At 46.0% G+C, this 10425-nt stretch overlaps 1 long non-coding RNA gene across 1 annotated transcript; it reads left to right on the top strand.

The window, feature by feature from the left end:
* Window positions 1–359: 359 nt before the first annotated feature.
* On the top strand, window positions 360–7001 carry LOC133470959 (uncharacterized). Its single transcript, XR_009786130.1, has 3 exons — window positions 360–638; window positions 4494–4711; window positions 4876–7001. It is a non-coding gene; the product is annotated as an uncharacterized LOC133470959 (long non-coding RNA).
* The last annotated feature ends 3424 nt before the right edge of the window (window positions 7002–10425 follow it).

Raw genomic sequence — 10425 nt, 5'->3', positions numbered from 1 at the left:
TGTCCGTTGCAGTCGGAGTTTGTCCTTTTTTGTAGCAGCACCGAACCAGACTGTGATGGAAGAACACAGGACTGATTCGATGACCGCTGTGTAGAACTGTCTCAGCAGCTCCGGTGGCAGGCCGTGCTTTCTCAGAAGCCGCAGGAAGTACATCCTCTGCTGGGCCTTTTTGAGGACGGAGTTGATGTTAGTCGCCCACTTCAGGTCCTGAGAGATTGTAATTCCCAGGAACTTGAAGGTCTCGACGGTTGACACAAGGCGGCTGGACAACGTGAGGGGCAGCTGTGGCGAAGGATGCCTCCTGAAGTCCACGATCATCTCTACAGTCTTGAGCGTGTTCAGCTCCAGGTTGTGTCGGCCGCACCACAGCTCCAGCCGCTCCACTTCCTGTCGATATGCAGACTCGTCACCGTCCTTGATGAGGCAGATTACAGTGGTGTCATCTGCAAACTTCAGGAGTTTGACAGTCGGGTTCGCTGAGGTGCAGTCGTTCGTGTAGAGAGAGAAGAGCAGCGGAGAGAGGACACAACCCTGGGGCGCCCCAGTGCTGATGCTGCGTGTGGATGAGATGGTCTCCCCCAGCCTCACCTGCTGTGTCCTGCCCGTCAGAAAGCTGTAAATCCACTGGCAGATGGCAGGTGAGACGCTGAGCTATATATATACATACATATGAATACATATGAATATATATATATATATATATATATATATATATATATATATATATATATATATACACACACATATATATATATATATATATAATTTTTTTTTAGGATGCTTAAAAAGGTCAATCAATCATCTTGAGGAAGTCTTGAGGGTCCACTTGCAGACCTTTGACCCCTGTGCCAGGTCACAGTGACCCTGCCTGTTTCGGGAGAGCATGAGAAGCAGCAACTGTGCCAACAATCTGCTCCTGGAGGACAAACAGCAGCTAAGATTGCATTTCTGCCAACATTAACTCCACCACAAAATAAAGACAGACTTAATATTTTCCAATACAAATGTCATTAAAGCTGCAGCAGCATGTATGCCATCCAGCAAGTCAGAATCAGAATTGGTTTATTGTCATTGTCAGTGAAAGGTGGCATAAGTGACAGTTTGATGCATAAGCAATCATCCGTGATTTAGATCAGCAACCCCACTGGCCCCCACCATGTTGGCGATTGCTTTTCATGGCCACCACACTAAATTTTGTGCCACCACACAAAAATTCAGACCACCGGGCACGTCAAACAGTATGTTCATCAATGTAGCAGCAAGCCAAATATATTTCATCAGAGGAACTTATTGGATGTTTGCACTCATACTTCCAATGATTCTCATGAAATCCATCCATCCATCCATCCATTTTCTGAGCCGCTTCTCCTCACTAGGGTCGTGGGCGTGCTGGAGCCTATCCCAGCTATCATCGGGCAGGAGGCGGGGGACACCCTGAACTGGTTGCCAGCCAATCGCAGGGCACATACAAACAAACAACCATTCGCACTCACATTTTCACCTACGGGCAATTTAGAGTCTCCGATTGATGCATGTTTTTGGGATGTGGGAGGAAACCGGAGTGCCCGGAGAAAACCCACGCAGGCACGGGGAGAACATGTAAACTCCACACAGGCGGGCCGGGGATTGAACCCCAGTCCTCAGAACTGTGAGGCTGACGCTCTAACCAGTCGCTCACCGTGCCTCTCATGAAATCTTCTTCTCAAAATGATTTAAAATTAAATAAATTCATAGAAGTATTGCATGGGAAAAAGAAGGAGAAGAAGACGAAGTAGCAGTAGTATTAGTAGAGAATATATGCCTGTGAGTATTGTTGTAAGGTGTTTTTATACTGAATATGTTGCTGCTGTGTGTGTGTGTTAAAGTATCAGCTGTCTGAAGATTTAAAATTACAGAAAAGTCAGTGCTCATTTTTGTTAGCCCTATGGTGTTTTCATTTATATGTTAGCATGGTTGAACATTTTGATGTTTAAATATGCAATCTTTTATTCACTTTTGTTTTATGTGTTGTTCTTACAAGTAAACTTCAAGAGTGTGAGACAAATGAACCGCTCGCTTTGTCTCTCATTAAGAGGGCTGCACGAGCGACATAGTGACAAGAGGCGGTGAGCAATACTTTAAGGAGTGTTTTTAAAAAAGTTTAAATAAGCATGTGGGAAGGTTAAAAGAATTAAAAGACTTTTTTTGTATGGTCTTTCTATGTATCGGATTTTCACCTATTGCGTTTGGTTCTGAATTGTACAATAAATGGGGTTTCACTGCAGTGCACAGCATATTTAGCTCAATGACTCACTCCATTGCCTCTATCAGAGAATTGTTATAATTGTGTTAATATTTAATAGAAATATACTCGTTTTTCTTTGTAATTTTACTAGTGACACTGAAATCCTACAACCCCAATTCACAACCCCAACACACTACAAAGACAAGATATTTAATGTTCAAACTGATAAACTTTATTGTTTTTTGAAATAATCATTAACATAGAATTTTATGGCTGCAACATGTTCCAAAAAAGCTTTTTATTTATGTTTAACAGAACGTTAAACAACACCTTATCAACAGCTCACAAACTCGTCACAGCTTTTAGAGTGGAGCGCTGGACACTCCATTTTGGGCCACCATACACTTTGTGCAAAATGAGCCAACATAAATCAGATGTAAAATATTAACCCCATCATGTTCTACACACGCACATACACACCTACGACCACGACTACTACTCTAGTTTCTCCTCTCCTGAAATGTTTTTGCTTAAATGTCTTATTTCATGGCGGCACGGTGAGCGACTGGTTAGAGCGTCAGCCTCACAGTTCTGAGGACCCGGGTTCAATCCCCGGCCCTGCCTGTGTGGAGTTTGCATGTTCTCCCCGTGCCTGCGTGGGTTTTCTCCGGGCACTCCGGTTTCCTCCCACATCCCAAAAACATGCATTGATTGGAGACTCTAAATTGCCCATAGGTGTGACTGTGAGTGCGAATGGTTGTTTGTTTGTATGTGCCCTGCGATTGGCTGGCAACCAGTGAGGAGAAGCAGCTCAGAAAATGGATGGTATTATTTCATTTCACTCATGCAGTAGTCCTAAAATATACCCCATGAGGTTCTGAAGGCAAGGAGGTTGCGCCTTTGTTTACCCAGAGGTCAGACTGATAACACTGGCTAAGTGTTTGACATCTGAGCTGCTATACACCATGTTGATGTATCCTTTTTCTTGATTTATTTCATCCATGGCCCCATTGCAACATGTTTATATTACATTATATTTTGCATTTGTCGTAGTTTCAAATGGACAAAAAGTGCTTTGACACGATTTGAGTGACATTCTGTCCTAATTGTGTCCTCCACCTTGAAAATCAGCATGAGGCGTAATAATGGACAATCACCGCACGGCCTCCATGCATTCACTCTTGAGTTGGTCAAAGATGTGGAAACCGTTTATTGTAAAGCATTGAGGAGGTGGAGGACAGGCTGCAGGGAGCTCACATTTCATTTAGCACTTCACTTCAAAAGATAATATAAAATATACCACTTCAGTTTGTTAACATTTTCTCAAGCGGTAATAAACTGCTGTAAGTCATTCCGAAATGGAAAAGTGACCGACTGCTTACTAAATAGTGTGGTCACTTTGTGAACTAAATGAAATAAAATCCTTAACAACTACCGTAATAAGTGTCATTTTTAAATGTTTAAAATGATTTACAAAGATTTTACAGTATTATTAGTTTGTTTATAAATAATTTTTGAATACTGGTTAAAATGGTGATTTTATTTCTTAAGAGAAAAAAATATTCAAATCTACCTGGCCCCGTGTGGGAAAAAAAGTAATTGCCCCTTTATTAAATCATGAATTAAATGTGGTAAATCTCTTTTTTTTTTTGAGACCCGAGTTCATTTTCACTGACCACACCCAAGCCTGATTACCTCCTCCAGAGCTGTTCAATCAATAAATCACTTAAATAGAAACTGTTTGACAAAATGAAGTTGGCCAAACCACCTAAAAAAGCTGCAACACAACGCTACGATCCAAAGAAGTAGTTTCCATATTTCAGTCTGAAAAGGGTTTGGGTTTCTAAAGATTTAGGACTGCAGCAAACCACAGTGACAGCCATAATCCACAGACCGGGAAGACAGAGAACAGTGTTGAACCTTCCCAGGAGTGGCCCCCCAAACAAAAATTATCCCAAGAGAACAGTGACGACCTAAACAGGAGGTCACAAAGGAACCCAGGACAACATCTACAGTAGGCCTTCCTCTCCTCATTTCAGGTCAGTCTTCATGACTCATCAATAAGGAAGACACTGGGCAAAAATGGCATTCATGACAGAGTTCCAAGATGAAAACCACTGCTGACCAAAAAGAACACAAAGGCTCGTCTCACTCTTGAAAAAACAAAAAAAAAGCTGGATGATTCTGTCATGAGATGCCCTGGAGTACTGTTGTTGGAGCGTGGGTGACGCTTTGCGCCCTCTCTCTCCCATGCCCTCTCTCTTTCCAGCACTTGTTCGGCCGCGCACCTGTCACCAATCAGCCCTTGTTACCACCAGCATTTAAGCCTGCCTGACCCTGGAAATCTCGCCAGAGTATTGAAGTTGTCCTGCGGTACAACGGCTCCCCAGTTTACAAGGAAACTACGTAATTCCTCATCATCTTTCTGACCTCCGTGTTTCTCCTCCATAGCTTTGGACTTCATTACCGGCCTGCCCCATTCTCAAGGTAACACAATCATTTTCACTGTTGCCGATCGATTTTATAAGTCCGTCCATTACATACCCATTCCCAAGCTACCCTCTGCTTTTGAAACTGCTAACCTCCTTGTTCATCATGTTTTCAAACTCCATGGTATCCCCATCGACATCGTCTCGGACTGGGGTCCTCAGTTCTCCTCCCTTGTCTGGAAGGAGTTCTGTAAAGCGGTGGGCGCAGCAGCCAGCATGTCTTCCGGGTACCATCCCACAGACCAACGGCTAGACGGAGTGGGCGAATCAGTCCCTGGAATCAGCCATTCGCTGCATTGCCGCTCGCAACCCCACCTCCTGGAGTTCATTCCTCCCATGGATTGAGTACACCCACAACTCCCTCACCAGCTCCGCCACCGGTATATCTCCGTTCATGGCCTGCTACGGTTTCCAACCTCTGTTATTTAAGGAACAGGAGCATGCGTTGGCGGTTCCCACGGTGAGGGATCACCTGAAAAGTGTCCAGTCTGTGTGGAAGGATGTCTTGGTCCGATCCGCGGAGAAGAATTAACGGCTCACGGACCGTCATCGTTCCCCTACGCCTGAGTCCAAGGTGGGTCAGACAGTTTAGCTTTCCTCCCGTGACCTCCCGTTACAGACGGAATCCCGCAAACTCACTCCGCGCTTTATCCCGCAAACTCACTCCGCGCTTTATCAGTGCATTCCTCATCACTAAAATAATCAATCCCACGTCCGTTGAACTTGAACTACCGCAGTCAAATTCATCCAACTTTCCACGTCACTGCTCAAGCCTGTCTCCACTTGTGCCCTGAACCCTACGACGGTAGTTTTTGGCGCACTCGAAGCAAAACGCAGCACGACACGCATGAACGCAAAATATTTTTTATTTTTCACACCCTCATCATGGAAAGTTCAAGAAGAAAAGCGTATGATGCAGCTTTTAAGTTGAAAGCCATCGATCTGTCCGTCCAGGATGGAAATCGAGCTGCTGCACGTAAGCTTGGCGTTAACGAATCGATGGTGAGGCGTTGGAGACGGCAGCGTGAAGAACTGATGCAATGCCAAAAGACAACAAAGGCTTTCAGAGGTCATAAGAGCAGATGGCCCAAATGTTCTTGAGGACTGGGTGATCACATAGAGAGCAGACGGCCGAGGTGTATCCACCGTGCAGATCCAACTGAAAGCTAAAAAGAGAAAAATCGCCAGAGAAATGTGTGCTGAAGGTTTTCAAGGTGGACCGTCATGGTGTTTTCGATTCAAGAGACGAAAAGGTTTGTCCATCAGGGGGCGGACGAATGTCTGTCAGCAACTCCCTCGCGACTACGAGGAAAAAGTTGCAAACTTCCACAAATTAATTGCAACAAAAATAGCCAAAGATTCCATCGGACCAGACGACATCATAAATATGGATGAAGTGCCTTTGACGTTCGACCTGCCTCTAACTCGAACTGTTAACAAGACAGGAGCGTTATCCATTATAGTGAAAACAACTGGCTACGAGAGAACACACTTCACGAGTGTTTTGAGCTGCACCGGTGCCGGACAAAAGCTTCCACCAATGGTGATTTTCAAGCGGACGACTATGCCAAAAGAAAAATTCCCAAAAGGCATAGTTGTTAAATTTAATAAAAAAGGGTGGATGATAGAAAGCTTAATGACTGAATGGCTGACGGAGTGTTACAGTAGACATGCGGGAGGATTTTTTTCACCAGAAAAAAGCATTGCTTGTTTTGGACAGTATGAGGGCCCATATAACAGATTCTGTGAAAACAGCCATTAGGAGATCAAACTCAATTCCAGCTGTGATTTCTGGAGGTACAACAAAGTTTTTGCAGCCACTGAACATCAGTGTGAATCATGCTTTTAAAGCGACACTCTGAGGTGGGTGGGAGGCTTGGCTGACCAGCGGCGAGAAATCTTTCATAAAAACTGGCCGCATGCCAAGATCATCCTTTTCTGAGGTCTGCCAGTAGATCTTAAAAGTGTGGAGCAGTGTGAAAGAATCTACGATCACCAACGGATTTCAAAAGGCTGGACTGCTACATGAGGAGAACAGCACAACTTCAGCGGTAACTGTCTCGAGATGAAAATGACATTGAGAGCGACAGAGAGACTGAAAAAGGTGTGTGACGAAAACGTTCTGAGGCTCTTCAACTCCGACACTGACGACAACGACTTCAGTGGTTTCAGTGAACAGGAGAAGGATGAATAAAAACAATGACTTTTCTGTTATGTATGAGCCGTTTTACTGCCGTGTTCCAGGTACTGTTTGGAAACAAGGTATGTAAATAAACATTTACAAAATCTTTCTGTGTAAATATCTAATTTCACAACGTATATATCCGCGGCGTATAGTCTGGTGCGGCCAATATATGAAAAAAAATAAAAATAAAAACATTTACACAAAGTGGGCGCAGTTTATAATCCAATGCACGCTATAGTCCGGAAAATACGGTAAATAAAATAATTCTGCAAGGAAGAGTGGGCCAAACTATCACCACAGAGATGTAAAAGACTCATTGCCAGTGATAGAAAACACTTGATTTCAGTGTTGCTGCTGAGGAGGGGCCAACCAATTCTTTGGTTTAGGGCGCCATGACTTTTTCACACAGGGCCAGGTATCTTTGAATAATTGTTTTCCTGAATAAATAAAATCACCATTTAAAAACTAAATTTTACATCTACTTGGGTGATCTTTGTCTGATATGTACATTCGTTTGATGATTTAAAATATTAAATTGGGGAAACTGCAAAAAAATATATAGTAATTTTGAAAGGGGGGCAAATACTTTTTCAAGGCACTATACAGAATGTGTGTGTGTGTGTTTGCCCGTGTGTGTGTTGGTTGGTGCGTGCGTGCATGTGTGTCTGTGTATGTTATTCTTCTTACCCATGCTGTAGGCAGGCTTGTGAATTAGACAAACAGGATAAATGGATGTCTTCTGTCAAATGAGAAGCAGGGTCTCTTCTTGGTAATCTCCAATACTTATGGTATGGACAAAACAAAAAAGAAGACAAACATTCAGTATTTTTTTCCCTTCATATGCCATTCATTTTATTGTATAATTAAGCTGTGCAGCCATAAGCTGATCATATTCAGATCACAATCAGTGATTTATGCAGTTCTGTATTTATAATACTAGCATCATCGTCTGTGAAAAAAACAAGTCCTTTTTCACTCCGAGTCAGAAACAACCTGCAGATCCTATTTAATCTCTACCATGCACCTTGGTGGAACAATGCTTTTACTTCTCATCACTCATTAACCCATTAAATAACGCATACTTGATCTTAATCTAGGTTGAAGGACCATGCCTGCATTTGCCTCCATCCAGGTCCTGTGGGGCTGTGAAAATAGACAACCCGTATAAATGTATTGGAGAAAATTTAGTGTCATTAAAAAAGGGCTAACATTGAACACTTAATGTTAAAGTGCTATTTTGACATTAGTTTCATGCAATGCTGAATGTAAACAATCAAAGGGTATTTCAACACACACATACAGGAGGTACAAAAAGGGTGAGAATGCATTTGCAGCTTGTCATGTTCATGCCAAAGCAGAAGGTGGTGCTGTAGCCATTTTAAGCCAATTTCAAGCATGAAGAAATGCGATCAAACCGGTCTGAAATATCATATTTGACTGAACTAAATAGCAAAAAATAAAAAAAATCACCAAAAGTCACTGTCAGTGCAGGGAGTATGGGTTTAATTCCCACTCAGTGGTGGCGTGTGTGTGTGAAAATGTTGTTTATGTCTTGATATGTGTGCCCTGTCATTGACTGGCAACATATGCAAAGTGTATTCTGCCTTTCGCCCAAAGTCAGCTGGGATAATCTCTCTCTTTCCACCACCAGGATAAGCGGTTTCAAAAATGGATGGATGGATGGACGGTTAACCAGAGGCAGACAGTGGGGCCGTTTGAGCCTTCTCTGATGTCTTAACTCTTATCAAAAGCACTGAATAGCGTTTACAACTTGCATAAAATGGTATTAATTTGTTTACAGCAGTCTTTTGCATTAATTTCGTAGCGTGTGTCTTGGGTGAGCAGCCTCGAGTCATTTTAGGGTTAATTTATTTGGGTCCAATCAGATTTCAGCTTCGATGTGTGTTGCCATATGAATGTAAGCTTCCCAGGGCCTTCAAAATCCATTCATCCCTCCATCCATTTTCTACCGCTTATCCGAGGTCGTGTCGCGGGGGCAGTAGCTTTAGCAGGGACGCCCAGACTTCCCTCTCCCCAGCAACTTCATCCAGCTCTTCCGGGGGGATCCCGAGGCGTTCCCAGGCCAGCCGAAAGACATAGTCTCTCCAGCGTGTCCTGGGTCGTCCCTGGGGTCTCCTCCCGGTGGGACATGCCCGGAACACCTCACCAGGGAGGCGTCCGGGAGGCATCTGAATCAGATTCCCCAGCCACCTCATCTGGCTCCTCTCGATGTGGATGAGCAGCGACTCTACTCTGAGATCCTCCCGGATGACCGAGCTTCTCCCCCTATCTCTAAGGGACAGCCCGGACACTCTGCGGACGAAAATAATTTCGGCCGCTTGTATCCGACCCACAGCTCGTGACCATAGGTGAGGGTAGGAACGTAGATCAACCGGTAAATTGAGAGCTTCGCCTTTCGGCTTAGCGCCTTCTTTACTACAACGGACCGATACAAAGTCCGCATCACTGCACACGCTGCACCGATCCATCTGTCGATCTCCCGTTCCATTCTTCCCTCACTCGTGAACAAGACCCCAAGATACTTGAACTCCTCCACTTGGGGCACGATCTCATCCCCGACCTGGAGAGGGCATGCCACCCTTTTCCGACTGAGGACCATGGTCTCAGATTTGGAGGTGCTGATTCTCATCCCAGCCGCTTCACACTCGGCTGCGAACTCCTCCAATGAGAGTTGGAGATCACGGCTTGATGAAGCCAACAGGACCACATCATCTGCAAAAAGTAGAGATCCAATACTGAAGCCACCAAACCGGACCCCCTCTACGCCTCGGCTGCGCCTTGAACTTCTGTCTGGATGAGCTCGAAGTGTCGGTTTCCTCTTCGAAGAGCACAACCCATCGCCCAGGTGTGAGGGAACCGGCCGGCGCGGCGGACCTTTTGGCGAGGCAGCGAAGTCCGCCGAAGTGAAACGCGTCCTCCTCTTTCTACTCGGCTAACCTCGCTAGCCGCCGAGCTAACGTGCCGCCAGCCAGTTGGTCACACCGCGGCGGAGGGAGCTCCTCGTCGGCGGCGCACGAAGGACGAAGTGACCGAATTTGCCGGCTCCGTCGAAGACGAAGCCCAGCCGCGCACAGGCAAGGCCTCCACCTCTGACGGCTGGGCCTCCACCACCACCGACGGCTGGGCCTCCACCACCACCGACGGCTGGGCCTCCACCACCACCGACGGCTAGGCCTCCACCACCACCGACGGCTGGGCCTCCACCACCACCGACGGCTGGGCCTCCTCCACCACCGACGGCTGGGCCTCCACCACCACCGACGGCTGGGCCTCCACCACCACCGACGGCTGGGCCTCCACCACCACCGACGGCTGGGCCTCCTCCACCACCGACGGCTGGGCCTCCTCCACCACCGACGGCTGGGCCTCCACCACCACCGACGGCTGGGCCTCCTCCACCACCGACGGCTGGGCCTCCTCCACCACCGACGGCTGGGCCTCCACCACCACCGACGGCTGGGCCTCCACCACCACCGACGGCTGGGCCTCCACCACCACCGACGGCT

Source organism: Phyllopteryx taeniolatus, chromosome 1, assembly GCF_024500385.1.
Source record: "Phyllopteryx taeniolatus isolate TA_2022b chromosome 1, UOR_Ptae_1.2, whole genome shotgun sequence".
Classification (NCBI taxonomy): Eukaryota; Metazoa; Chordata; class Actinopteri; order Syngnathiformes; family Syngnathidae; genus Phyllopteryx; species Phyllopteryx taeniolatus.
This window is presented reverse-complemented; position numbering and strand designations above follow the sequence as displayed.